At 26.8% G+C, this 12,012-nt stretch overlaps 1 protein-coding gene across 9 annotated transcripts in view; it reads left to right on the top strand.

The window, feature by feature from the left end:
• Positions 1 to 6,593: 6,593 nt before the first annotated feature.
• LOC105149251 (extracellular serine/threonine protein CG31145) overlaps positions 6,594 to 12,012 on the top strand; it is a 318,959-nt gene continuing 313,540 nt past the window's right edge. For 5 of the 9 annotated variants that reach the window (XM_087405150.1, XM_087405164.1, XM_087405154.1 and 2 more), the window contains exon 1: positions 6,644 to 7,039. The gene's annotated coding sequence lies outside the window, so the exon portion shown is untranslated. Of the gene's footprint in view, positions 7,040 to 12,012 lie in introns of all 9 variants that reach the window. The other 4 variants (XM_087405143.1, XM_087405170.1, XM_087405157.1 and 1 more) reach the window with 4 other exon arrangements.

Below are 12,012 nucleotides of genomic sequence, written 5' to 3'. Positions count from 1 at the left end.
GACAATAATTTGTGCTTTTTATAAGTTGCTTTTTCGACCATCTGTAGATTCGACATCTTATAGACATCTTTTTGTTTTGCAAAGAAACAATCTAAAGAAGATATTTTTTAGATATTTTTTAGCTTTGCTCTCCCCAAAAAAATATTCTAGCGTGTTAATGTCAGAGGATTTTTTATTTATATGTATTAAAATCTTAAGAAGATATATTTTACAAACTAGAGGAATTTCATATAACCATAAAGTGCTCATTTAAGATTGCAATTCTTTTAATGCTAGAAAAATGTCTTGTATGTACTGACTTGTATGTTTGTATGTTACATGTACGCGTCGCTACAGTAGCACATAAATGATAAACTTCTTCTAACAAATAAATGTGCCGCTAGTATCTTATACATATATTCTTTTATTTCGAAAGGCTATTCGAGTTATTATTATAGAATTTTCTATAAAGGAATTTATTTTTGATCATAGCTCATGTATTCACATTTTATAAATAAATTTTTATAGATGTGTTATAAATACATGCGCCTGATTCATATACGATTTTTTGCTTAGAAGAAATGATAAGAGGAAATTCTTCCTTATCTCTCTCCAGACTTCTCTCTTTATCGACTGAATAATTTTGTTTGATGTTAAAAGACAATATACAAAAGATAACTTTTTGTCACCTTTTAGTATTTTGTGTTGCTTGAGAACACACTTGTAAAAATGTAAATATATGTTTACAAATGTTTTTTTAGATCACAATTTAATATAAATTTATAAATACAGATGCCATTTCTAGTGTGCGCACGCACAGTTTTTTTCATAAATTAATTAAACAATTATGTTTGTCGTGGAAACTGTCCACAATCCATTGCGATAAAAGATAATTCAAAGAATCTGATAAAATATGATAAGATAATAAAAGATAGTAAAAGTATCACAAGAAAGTTGATGGATCAAACATATAATCAAACGACCAAATTTTCGTGAGGTTTTTATGTTTGCACTTACTTTTCCGCATATCAAATCGATAAATATTTTCTATTTTTATGGGACATCTAAATCGTGAGAAATCTTAAAAATATAGAAATTCTAAATTCTCGAATTAAAAAGAATAAAGTTTATGTAAATATTTATTTATTTATGTGTGTATATACATATGTATTTATATAACATATTAATGTTAATATAAAAATAATTATAAGAAAGCTTCAAGAATGTATTGCTGATTGTATAAAATTAAAAAAGATAATAGAAATACGTATGTACTGTATATGTGTGTGTGTGTATGTGTTCGCGTATACGTTCATATGGAAGATGTGTATATATATTTTTCAACTAAAATCGATAACACATTTTTGAAGAAGAACGTTTTTGCAATTATTTATATTTTCAATGTTTTACAGTTTTCATTTATTTGTACAAAATACATATATTATTTGAATAAAATTTTCCATTTATCTCTCATTTACATTTTCTGTTTATATTTCCATTATTGGTAAATATTTCATTATTGATTCATGATGCTTTTAGGCATATATAAAAAAAAAGAAATTTTCAAAAAAATAAATTTACGTAAATTATTATGAAAAATAAAACAAAATATTCAGACATATTTGTACATTCGTTTACGAATTATATTTTCACGTTGAATCGCGAAAGTTGTTATACTTGTAAAAATACTTGTTTTAGAAAGTTTATATCGAAATATTGTTTTAGTGAACATTTTATACACCTTGCGGCAACGATTCGTTAATTAATAAAGCCATTATAGAATGATGCAAAATATGCAAATTTTTATCAAATTACGAAAAGTTTGCATATTTTTCGTAAAATCGTATTATATTATTATAGCACTTACTTATATATAATTAAAAATTTATCTAATACATAAATTAATAATTATAAAAAAATTCTTATTGATATCTTTATTATTGATTATTAATTATTTTACTAAATATTTACATACTATTAATTATAATTAATTTATAATACATAAAATTCTAATTTTTTTTTAAATTATTGTTATGTATAATGATTTCTGTAATTATATCTACTGAATTCTCTTTCTCATATAATTATATCTATGAAATGACACATAGAAATATATGAACGCACACATAGAGTTTCAAAATAAATTTAAAGTTGATATTTGCATTTCATACTAAAGTAAAAAGCAATCAAAATCTTATTGTACCGTACATATGAAAATAATCAATAAGGAATAAATACCCATAAAGTGAAAAATAAAATTGTGATTTACTTCATATATAATATATCTTATGTATCCTCTATATGAATTGAATTACATCGCATGGTGTCTTTATGACAATTTTCCTTTCTTTTTTTGATACAATAGAGACGATTGCCTCCTGTTAAAATTTAGCATGCTAGGACACGAGCAAGTCGAATTTAATGTCACTTTTATGCTTGCTCACTCGATTTTTATTTTGAGATTGTGCTTTTTGAGAAATGCGAGATCTTTTTTGCTCTACTTTTAAGTCATTTTCTTTCTGATGATTTATATCGATTTACGTCGAAAATGTTTTAATTCTCATAGTTATTTACTTAAACAAAAGTAATATAAAAAGATAAATAATAACCTGCTTATTAAAAAATAATGTCAACTAATCAAGAAAACCGATTAAAGATGAACGAATAAATTGAAATTTTATAAATTATATTGATTAAAATTTAATGTTTAATATACTACATTAAAAATAAGCGAAATTAGTTTCGAGTCTTCTTTATAAACAAAGTCTTCTTCAGTTGCAAAGATTTTACATAAATCAAATTAATTAATACATAAGTAATCAAAGATAAAAATGAAGAGAGTCACAGAAATTATATTTACGTCTAGACTATGCAGTCAATGTGTAAAATTTCGAAGTCATCGCAATGATCAAATCTTGATTGCTCTCTTACAAGAGAAGTTACTCAGATGTCCAATTAGTTTAGAAAAAGTAACGGTTAGAAGTTATAGTAATATAAATACTAAAAAAAAGTTACGAAAAAATATCATTAAAACCCATTTTCGGAGCCGCTTATAATAAACTTTAAATCCATTTTTTTAACAAATATCAAATTTTCCGATCGAGTGGCACTCATTTTGGTTAATAAGAGGTAAAATACTATAACTTCTAATCGTTACTTTTTCTAAACTAATTGGACATCTGGATAACTTCCCTTGTTAGATTTGTTTTCTATTTCTGCACTGGTTGCATTAGTTCAAAAAGTGTACGCTAAAGCGTTTTCTGTTCCCAAAATGGCGTCAGTGATACTATTTTTTGTTCCAGTACAAATGCACGAGTTCACTGAACTGGGTGTACTAGGTAGAGTCAGTGCAAGCAGTGCAAGCACTAGTGTACGCTAATTCAAAAAATAGATCTTGTATCAAAATTACGAGTAATAAAATGATAAAAATATATAAATGATAGTAAGCCTACATACAAAAACATTGTGTACATTACTATTAAAAATTTAATTAAAAATTTTCTTAATAGTAGAATTGCATTAATACTTTCATCTTCATCAAACGAATTTAATACTTTCATGTAAACAATATGGGACGCCATTTTTATCTTGCACTAGAACGTTTTTTATTCCTTGCCTGCACGCTTATACTCGTCAGTTCTGGATTACACTAATTCAGTTCAGTTCAGTTCTAGTGCAATTTTTGCAGGAACAGAAAACAAACCTCTTGATATCATGAAAGATTGGTATAACCAAAGATATGAAAAGAGAAGACGCACGCACGCACGCAGAGTATTCTGAATTTAAATGTCAAAACTACAGGAGTGTGCAGGGGATCGATAATGGGCGCATTCAAGCCCGACAACGGCTGCTCGCCGAGCAATGGAATATGATTGGTTGGATCTGTAAGTAATAACCAATCATGTCGCTTTGTTGACTTGAACGCGCCCAATAAGTTTACTTTAGAGATATTCGTTATTGCTTCGTTTTGGAGAAAATCGCAAAAAAGAACAAACGTAATTGCTTCGTTTTCACACTGCCTCTGAAATATTATTGTCGCTGAAATTGTACATGAAAACAATAATATTTTGTTTTCTGGTAAAAATTTTTATATTTCTGCCTTTCTACTATAAATTCGTCAAATACTCATCTCTCTTAGAAGCGATCGAGTGAATTATTCCTTTTATAATATCCTCCTCCTCTGTCCATAATCCTCCGAAAGGATATCCGAAAGGATGGTGACTTCTATCATATGCCTGTGATGCGCACGCTGATTGTACACAGTAATAAGGGACCTACTTTAACGTCGATTTCGAACGACGATTTTGTTTATAAAAGTGCACATGGCAAGGATACTCTCAGTGGTTTGCCATTGTCTGCCAAGAGGAGCTACGAACATACGAAAATTTTTCGATTCTGCCCGGAATCTCTCATACACTGCCTGCTATGCCACACTCACGCTCTTTTTTATAATATGCCGCGTACATATTCTAACGTTAAATATGATGATATGTTTCGTATATGGTTTCTGCAATGCTACGGAAATGCTACGGAAATACGAGAATGCGCATTGATTTTCAGAAGAATGCCAGATCGGCGAGTTGATCATTATATTGATCAGTGTTTGGCTGAAATATGTGCTGTTTGTACTATATGCAATGCTTGTATAATTACTGCAAAAGACTAACATTTTGAATAACATTTACATTAAACAAGTGACAACGTGAATAAATAAATGTGAATAAAAAAGTAATAAATAAGTACAAAAATGAAAACTACGTTTTATTTTTTTTTTGAGATTTTCTCCAAAACAAAATAAAAACGAGCAAAAAATAAAATCACTTTAAAATCTTGGAGGCATATCCACAGAGAGGATTTTTTGAAATAATAAATAATTTGGGAGATAATTACATCCGAAGCTTCAAATGGCACCTTGTATGCATGTGTATATAGGATGAGTAAAAAGTCCCGGACAGGGGCTTCCCTCAGGGGGGAGATATAAAATATCTCGAAAACTAAGCATTTCTGAAAGAAATATTTCCTACAAAAATTATAGGGTTTTAAGTGTTCTATTCACTGATCTAATCAGACCTTGGGTTGGGTAGCCAAAGTCAAGTCACATTTTTTAAATCACATCCTAGGCACATCCTATTTTTGATTCGAGAATCTAATAGCTGATTTAAAACTACTAAAGTTAAAACTACTAATAAAGTATTTTTTATGAAGTTTTTTCGAATTATAAGAATAATTCGCTTGAAAATTACAGTACTACCGATATTAGCATTATGCAAGGTGTCTGATCGACGTGGCTAAAATTTTTTAAATATTGTTCGGGATTATGTCCTGGATAACATTTGTTAAAATCACATTATTAGAAATTGTTTCTCTTATTTTCATTTTGCATTGAAAATTTTTATGTAGCATTCTAAAAATGTCTTGACAAATACTACAAGAATATGTAATTAAGAATGAGGGGTTCCATTTAACAAAACATCGATCACATTGACTTGGCCTTGAAAAGGCCACTAGGTCAAATCTATATTTTGATCATGTGATCCCTTCCAAATCATGCAACTAATGCAACTTTTGTCTGAAAGATTTTTCTATATCTTCTATATTTTTCGAGATATTTGTCTGGGGAAATTAAAATGGGACACCCTGTATACATATATACATATTTATGAGTATATATACAATATGTGTGTGTGTGTGTGTGTGTATTTATATTTAAAAGATATTTATATTATTTAAATATATATATTAAATATTTTTTGCATTACTATTAATATTATTGTACATTAGGGCTTATAGTCAGAACGCACTTATATCTCTAAAATTCTATAATATGCGTAACGTAAATTATAGCATATTAGTGCGCTAACATTGTTGTAAGCGCGTTCTGAATACGGGCCTATGTATATTATATATAAGGGTTAATAAAATGTGAAATGTTTAACAATGTGATATGTATTTGGTACAAAAGATTCACAGCAATAAGTTTAATAATTCGTCATTGTTGAATGCGTGTTTAAAATGGCAAAGAAATTGGAAATTGGACTCTCCAAGAAATGTGCTGCGTAATATCTTTTTATGAGCTGCACAAATGTTCCTTCAGTTGCAATAAAATCGCAAAAAGATGAAATAAGTTCATGAAGTGTAATTGGAAGCATTGATTCCTAGATATCTTCTTTCTGCATTTGATAAATATATTGAATAATGAATTAAACTGTTTTATATAATATTTACATATATACTATTTATATATTAGTATTGTACATCCGATTAGATCAACTATATAATGCCTATAATTGATTGGTAATGGAGAATTATTAATTTATTACATTAAATAATACATATATCAGTCTACATTATATTATATAAATATATGTATAAATCATTTATATTTTTAATATATAAATAATTAAATATTATATATAAAATAAAATAAATATATAATAATAAAAATTCATATAAAATTTTAATATAATAAAATAGAAATTTTTTGTTAGAGTAATATCCCTTTAATCGAGCGTAGCATGCGATTACGAATTCATTCTATATACCACACATACACACACACACACACACACACTCACATAAACACACACACACATGTGTACAACAGAGGTGTGCGCTGGCGCGTGGAATGGAGAGTGGCATGGGATTCGAAGAGGGGATAACGCTCGGACGATCACGATGATGGAACGCGCGACGCACGACAGTGTACAGCGAGCTGCTGATACGTGAGTTTGTTTTGTACTATATGTACTCTGTTTCGAAAATTGCGCGGCCACGTGGTTTGCTCTCCTACGGGATTCTCGTTTTGCATCATTATCATCGTAATATGCATTATAAGATCGCGTGATACTCGTTCGTAAATTGAATCTTGTGTCTTGTTTGTGCGATTCAAATTGTCGTCGATACTTACAAAGCTTATTTCTCTATCTTCCGCAGTATTGCAACACTACTGTTCTAAAAAAATCGGAATCCGTAAGATACTTGCGAGTGCGATATATTTGTGAATAATATTCTTTTTGAAACGTCTACGTTGACAAAGTTTGGCTGCGACATCACAAAGAAGGTGTGTAACGGTTCTGATTAAGTTTTTATTTCTATTTTATTAAATAAAGAAACTTTATGCATACAATTTAATTATTAAAAGACTAAAATTAAAAGAATAAAATGTTAATAAAACATGTAAAATGCATTTCGCAGAATATTGCAATAATTCAAAAATAAAAACTACCGTGTCGGCAATAAATTTCTTTTTTCTTTGATTTTCTTCTTTAATTATTCTCTTTATTATCCTTTTTATTTTATTGAGAATAACTCGACGAAATCAACAAAAAATATTCGAATTATTTTACCAATGAACTCCAAAAGAATACTGCGTAATTTTTAATATTTCTTAAATACGTTTATATTTAATACGTTTTAACATTTAAAACTTAAAAAAATATTATATAATATACATTATTATACAAACATATTATGTACATATTATATACACATTTCGCGAATTATATTTTGAAACTATTAATTTATTTAACAATTTATCAAATCAGATCAAATTTTATATCCTATATATTATGTATATATAGATCTTGAAATAAATTAAAGTATAACTATTAATAAAATTTAATATATTAATCACAGCTGATTAAGTTTTTATTTAAATTACTGACTTTACTTTTAAATTAAATTGAAAATTAAGTATTTTGTTATATAAAGTGCCCATCATAAACTGATCACTTAATTTGTTTTTACAAACTTTATTATAAATACAGAATGGTAGTTTGTGCATTGCATTTAACATTCGAAGAAATGTTTATTTCATCAGTTATAAAGTTAATAAAAATAAGTATTTCAAAAATACAAGTTTTATTTTTTTATTATTGAAATATATAGTGCATTATTAATTCGCAAAGAAAATGATGTATTAACTACCACTAAATAATTCAACATTACGCGTCTTACGCAAAATTATATCTGTTTATTTATATTTTAATTATGCAATGAGTTAAAAAAAAATATTTTTCCTCTCTCTCTTTTTCTCTCTCTTTCCTTCCCTCCCTCCCTCTCTCTATCTGTCTCTCTGTCTCTCTCTCTCTCTCTCTCTCTTTGTTTCTACAAAAGTAATTAGATCTTCCCATCTTAGCATTTTTCTCTTTGAACTATATTTTAGATGGCTGGCACTAAGAATATTTTAGAATAAGGACAATTATTTATACAAATAGCTATATATATATATATAATTACAAATAGCTATATATGTAATTTTTTTATTTGAATAAAAATACGATTCTTTAAATTTAATAAATATAAAATATTATTTTATGTAATTAAAAATCATGAAAGAATATGAAACTATGAACTTTATAATAACATTGATCTAATGAATTTTTAAAAAAGCAAAATGAAAAATTAAAATTAAGTAATATATATTAATAAATTTTATGTTCAATTGTTATTAATATTGAATTAAATAACTAATAATAAAACGTATATATAGAATCTAATAATATAGCTACTACTATATAAAACTTTATATATGTATATTAATGCGATTATAACATTATAATTGTGAAATGTTGTAACAGCATTATAAGTAAATAGAATAAATCGAATGCTGCCTAAATTGAAATAGAAAATTCGCGTTACATTGCGAAATTGCAAACTGTGTTTGTTTCGACAATTGCGGTCTGCCGCGATAAACCGTATAATAACGTCAATTTGCCGGACGACGAACAACGATAAAAAAACTGTTCTGAAGTTTGTCCGTGGAAATAACGTAGGAAGCGGTTAATTGCATTCTAGCATATGTCAAAATGTATGATGTAATTTTTTTTTAATTTTAACATTGAATATTTTTCATGTAAAATATTCACGAAAATGTTTGTTATTACACACATTTGTTGTATTATAAATATGTATATTATATTAAATAATCAAGATATTAAATTTAAATAAAGAGAAGAACATTTCTAAATTTTAGATTACATATTGTAATGTTATAATATATTATTATATTACAAATATAGATATTTTATAATGATTTATGGATCTTTACACATTAAAAAAAAATATATATATATATATTTTATATATATATATATATATATTAGGTGTTGGAATTAATTCGTAGCGTTTTACAAGTGATGGGAAGTACTTTCATTAATGTATTTTTTAATGCTCATGTGAAATAAATAACATTCTTTCATTAAAAACGCTACGAATTAATTCCAACACCTAATATATATATTTCATATGACTTCATTGTATATTTTAATCGATAATTAACAATTACAGATATATATTAATGCTTATCGTGTTTAGGACTATAAGTGGCATTTTTAAATTGAAAGTGTCTTTGTTGTCTACTTTAATTACATCGTGCTAGATGGAATGTAATAATATGTTGGCTTTATTCAATTATTTCACGATTATATAATTTCAGATTAATAATTAAGGACAAATCGCATCTCTTATAGAAAGAGGAAAATGACGTATGAAAACTCGCATTGTTTATTGAAATTACAGATAAATATACACTTAATTAATTCAAGATGCTGACAATGAGTTTGAATCATGATTGTTTTATCATTTAATATATTTTATAGATAAAGGATTTATATATGAGATTTAGAGAATAATGACATATTTTATGTCGAATTTTTACATATTTATAAAATTTTTAATACTTAACCATCATATACTTTTATGTATAAAGACATTATGCATGTGTTGCAATAAATAATTTAATTAACTTATTTTAGTTTAAATAACTTATTAATTATCATTCTTTATAATATTCAATAAACATTAACTAAAAGTAACATAATATTAATGTTATAATTTCACATTCAACAATGTAACTGTTATGTAATATACATTATATTGTATTTACATTGTTGATATTGTGAAATCAAATATTTGTGTTATGTTACTTTTAAATGGTATTTACTGGATAATCATTTATAAGATTACTAATTTTTATTTAAAAAATAAATTAAATTTGATCGAACAATATTATTAGAAAAGGTTATTGGTTTGTTTATAATTAATAATTTCATTTATTTAAAATAAATTCTCTCTCTTTGCATTAGAAACTGTTTGAATTAAATTTGTACAAAAACGTAACCATTCTTTTAAACTCATTTACCAATTTATGAAAAAATTTAAGTAAAACAGAAAAAAAATATTTCGAGTTCGTAGACATGAAGATTTATGATAAGCGTAGGACGTATAGCAGGCATCTTTGAAAATAGATCCGACATCGAGAATAGTTCCAGCTGGCCGAAATCCTGATTCTCGAATGCATCTTTTCCTAACTATGACAACACGCATTTACAATATATAACATATTAGGTGTTGGAATTAATTCGTAGCGTTTTACAAGTGATGGGAAGTACTTTCATTAATGTATTTTTTAATGCTCATGTGAAATAAATAACATTCTTTCATTAAAAAACGCTACGAATTAATTCCAACACCTAATATATATAATTTAAGTCCTTCGAAGTTACAAACTTGAATAGAATTCCTTAACTTTTAAATTAATCTTTTTAAATATTATAAACTAAAATATGCGCACGAAAAAAGTTATTTCATACTTTTTATTTATTTTTCATAAAGAGTCCACTCTTTTGCTGATTATATATTATTAATAATTTTTCTATTTACATATGCATCTATGATACAATCAAATATTGTACTAATGATTTTGAATAGTATATTTATTAAAGTGCCAGAAAAACACGTAAAAAGTAACGGGCAATTTTATTTTTCTAGCGTAAGTAAAGGAAAACAGAAAGAGAGAGCTAGAAAGCATTTATTTCCCTCAGGCTGTAATAAACACGCATCTGTATATATGTACACAAAAAATGCAATCACTATATTTTTCTAAATTGATGTTCTATATTTATATGTGGTTTATTTTTTAAATGAGATTCTATTTTCAATTTTAGTATATTTTATTAATATTAATATGATAATATCATGTTATATATAAATTATTATTATTCTAATACATTTATCTTATAATAATATTTTTACTTATATATATATATATATATATATATATATATATATATATGTATAAATTAAAACTATTGTGTTTTGATTATATATAATAGTACATATATGTACGTGTAAATGCATTACCTGCCAAAAGTTCCGATCCACCTAAATAACTTTTGAATGATTTGAGAATTGTGTCTTATAGGAATACAAAGGGATCATAAAATTTATCATTTAATCTCGAAAACATCTATCTTAATAACGCTGGAGGGGGGAGGGGGGAAGACGGGAGGAGAAAAGGATCGAGAAATCTTAAATGGCGTATGGAATCGAATCAGGAATTTTCCATTGAAAGTTCATTTTTACGTAAAAATGAAAATAAGAGGTACAACCTCTAATGGCCTTGAGCTTAACAAACACACATTATCCAGGTTATGATTCTGAACAAAACGTTTTAATCGATGGTCGGACACTTTGAGTAATATCGACGATAACTTTCAAGCCTTATAACTCGAAAATTACTTTATGAAAAAATAGTTTATTATAATGTTCTGAAAAACTTGAGGTAAACTATGAGAATAAGCGATAAAAATGGGAGGGAGGGTCTATTTAAAAAATTCGAAGTGCCTTGCCCTGACTTTGACGATGCCATCCAAAGTCAAATCAATAGTACCTTCTTATACATATATTTTTCCAAACCATACAACTTTTATTGGAAATCTTTCTCTTTATCTACTATAGTGTTCGATAAATCTTATGCATTATTTAAAACGGGACACCCGCGTGCGCGCATATGTACAGGGTGTTCCAGAATTTGCGGACATAGATTGCACAGCGTGATTGTATGTGCCAAAAGAAGTAACTTTTTCCTCTGGCAAATTGCGTTCAAAATATTATTATTTTTAATATTTTTTACATGAAAACAATTTTAAGTTAACAAATGAGCGGCTACATTACGCATGATCAGGGGCGGCGCACACACACGGTGTAGCCCAGCGTATGAACATATACGTTATTATTTTACTATTTTACTAA

Source organism: Acromyrmex echinatior, chromosome 1 (genome assembly GCF_024713525.1).
Source record: "Acromyrmex echinatior isolate Ae372 chromosome 1, ASM2471352v2, whole genome shotgun sequence".
Lineage (NCBI taxonomy): Eukaryota > Metazoa > Arthropoda > Insecta > Hymenoptera > Formicidae > Acromyrmex > Acromyrmex echinatior.
The sequence above is the reverse complement of the archived record's forward strand: the minus strand, read 5'-3'. Positions and strand labels throughout refer to the sequence as shown.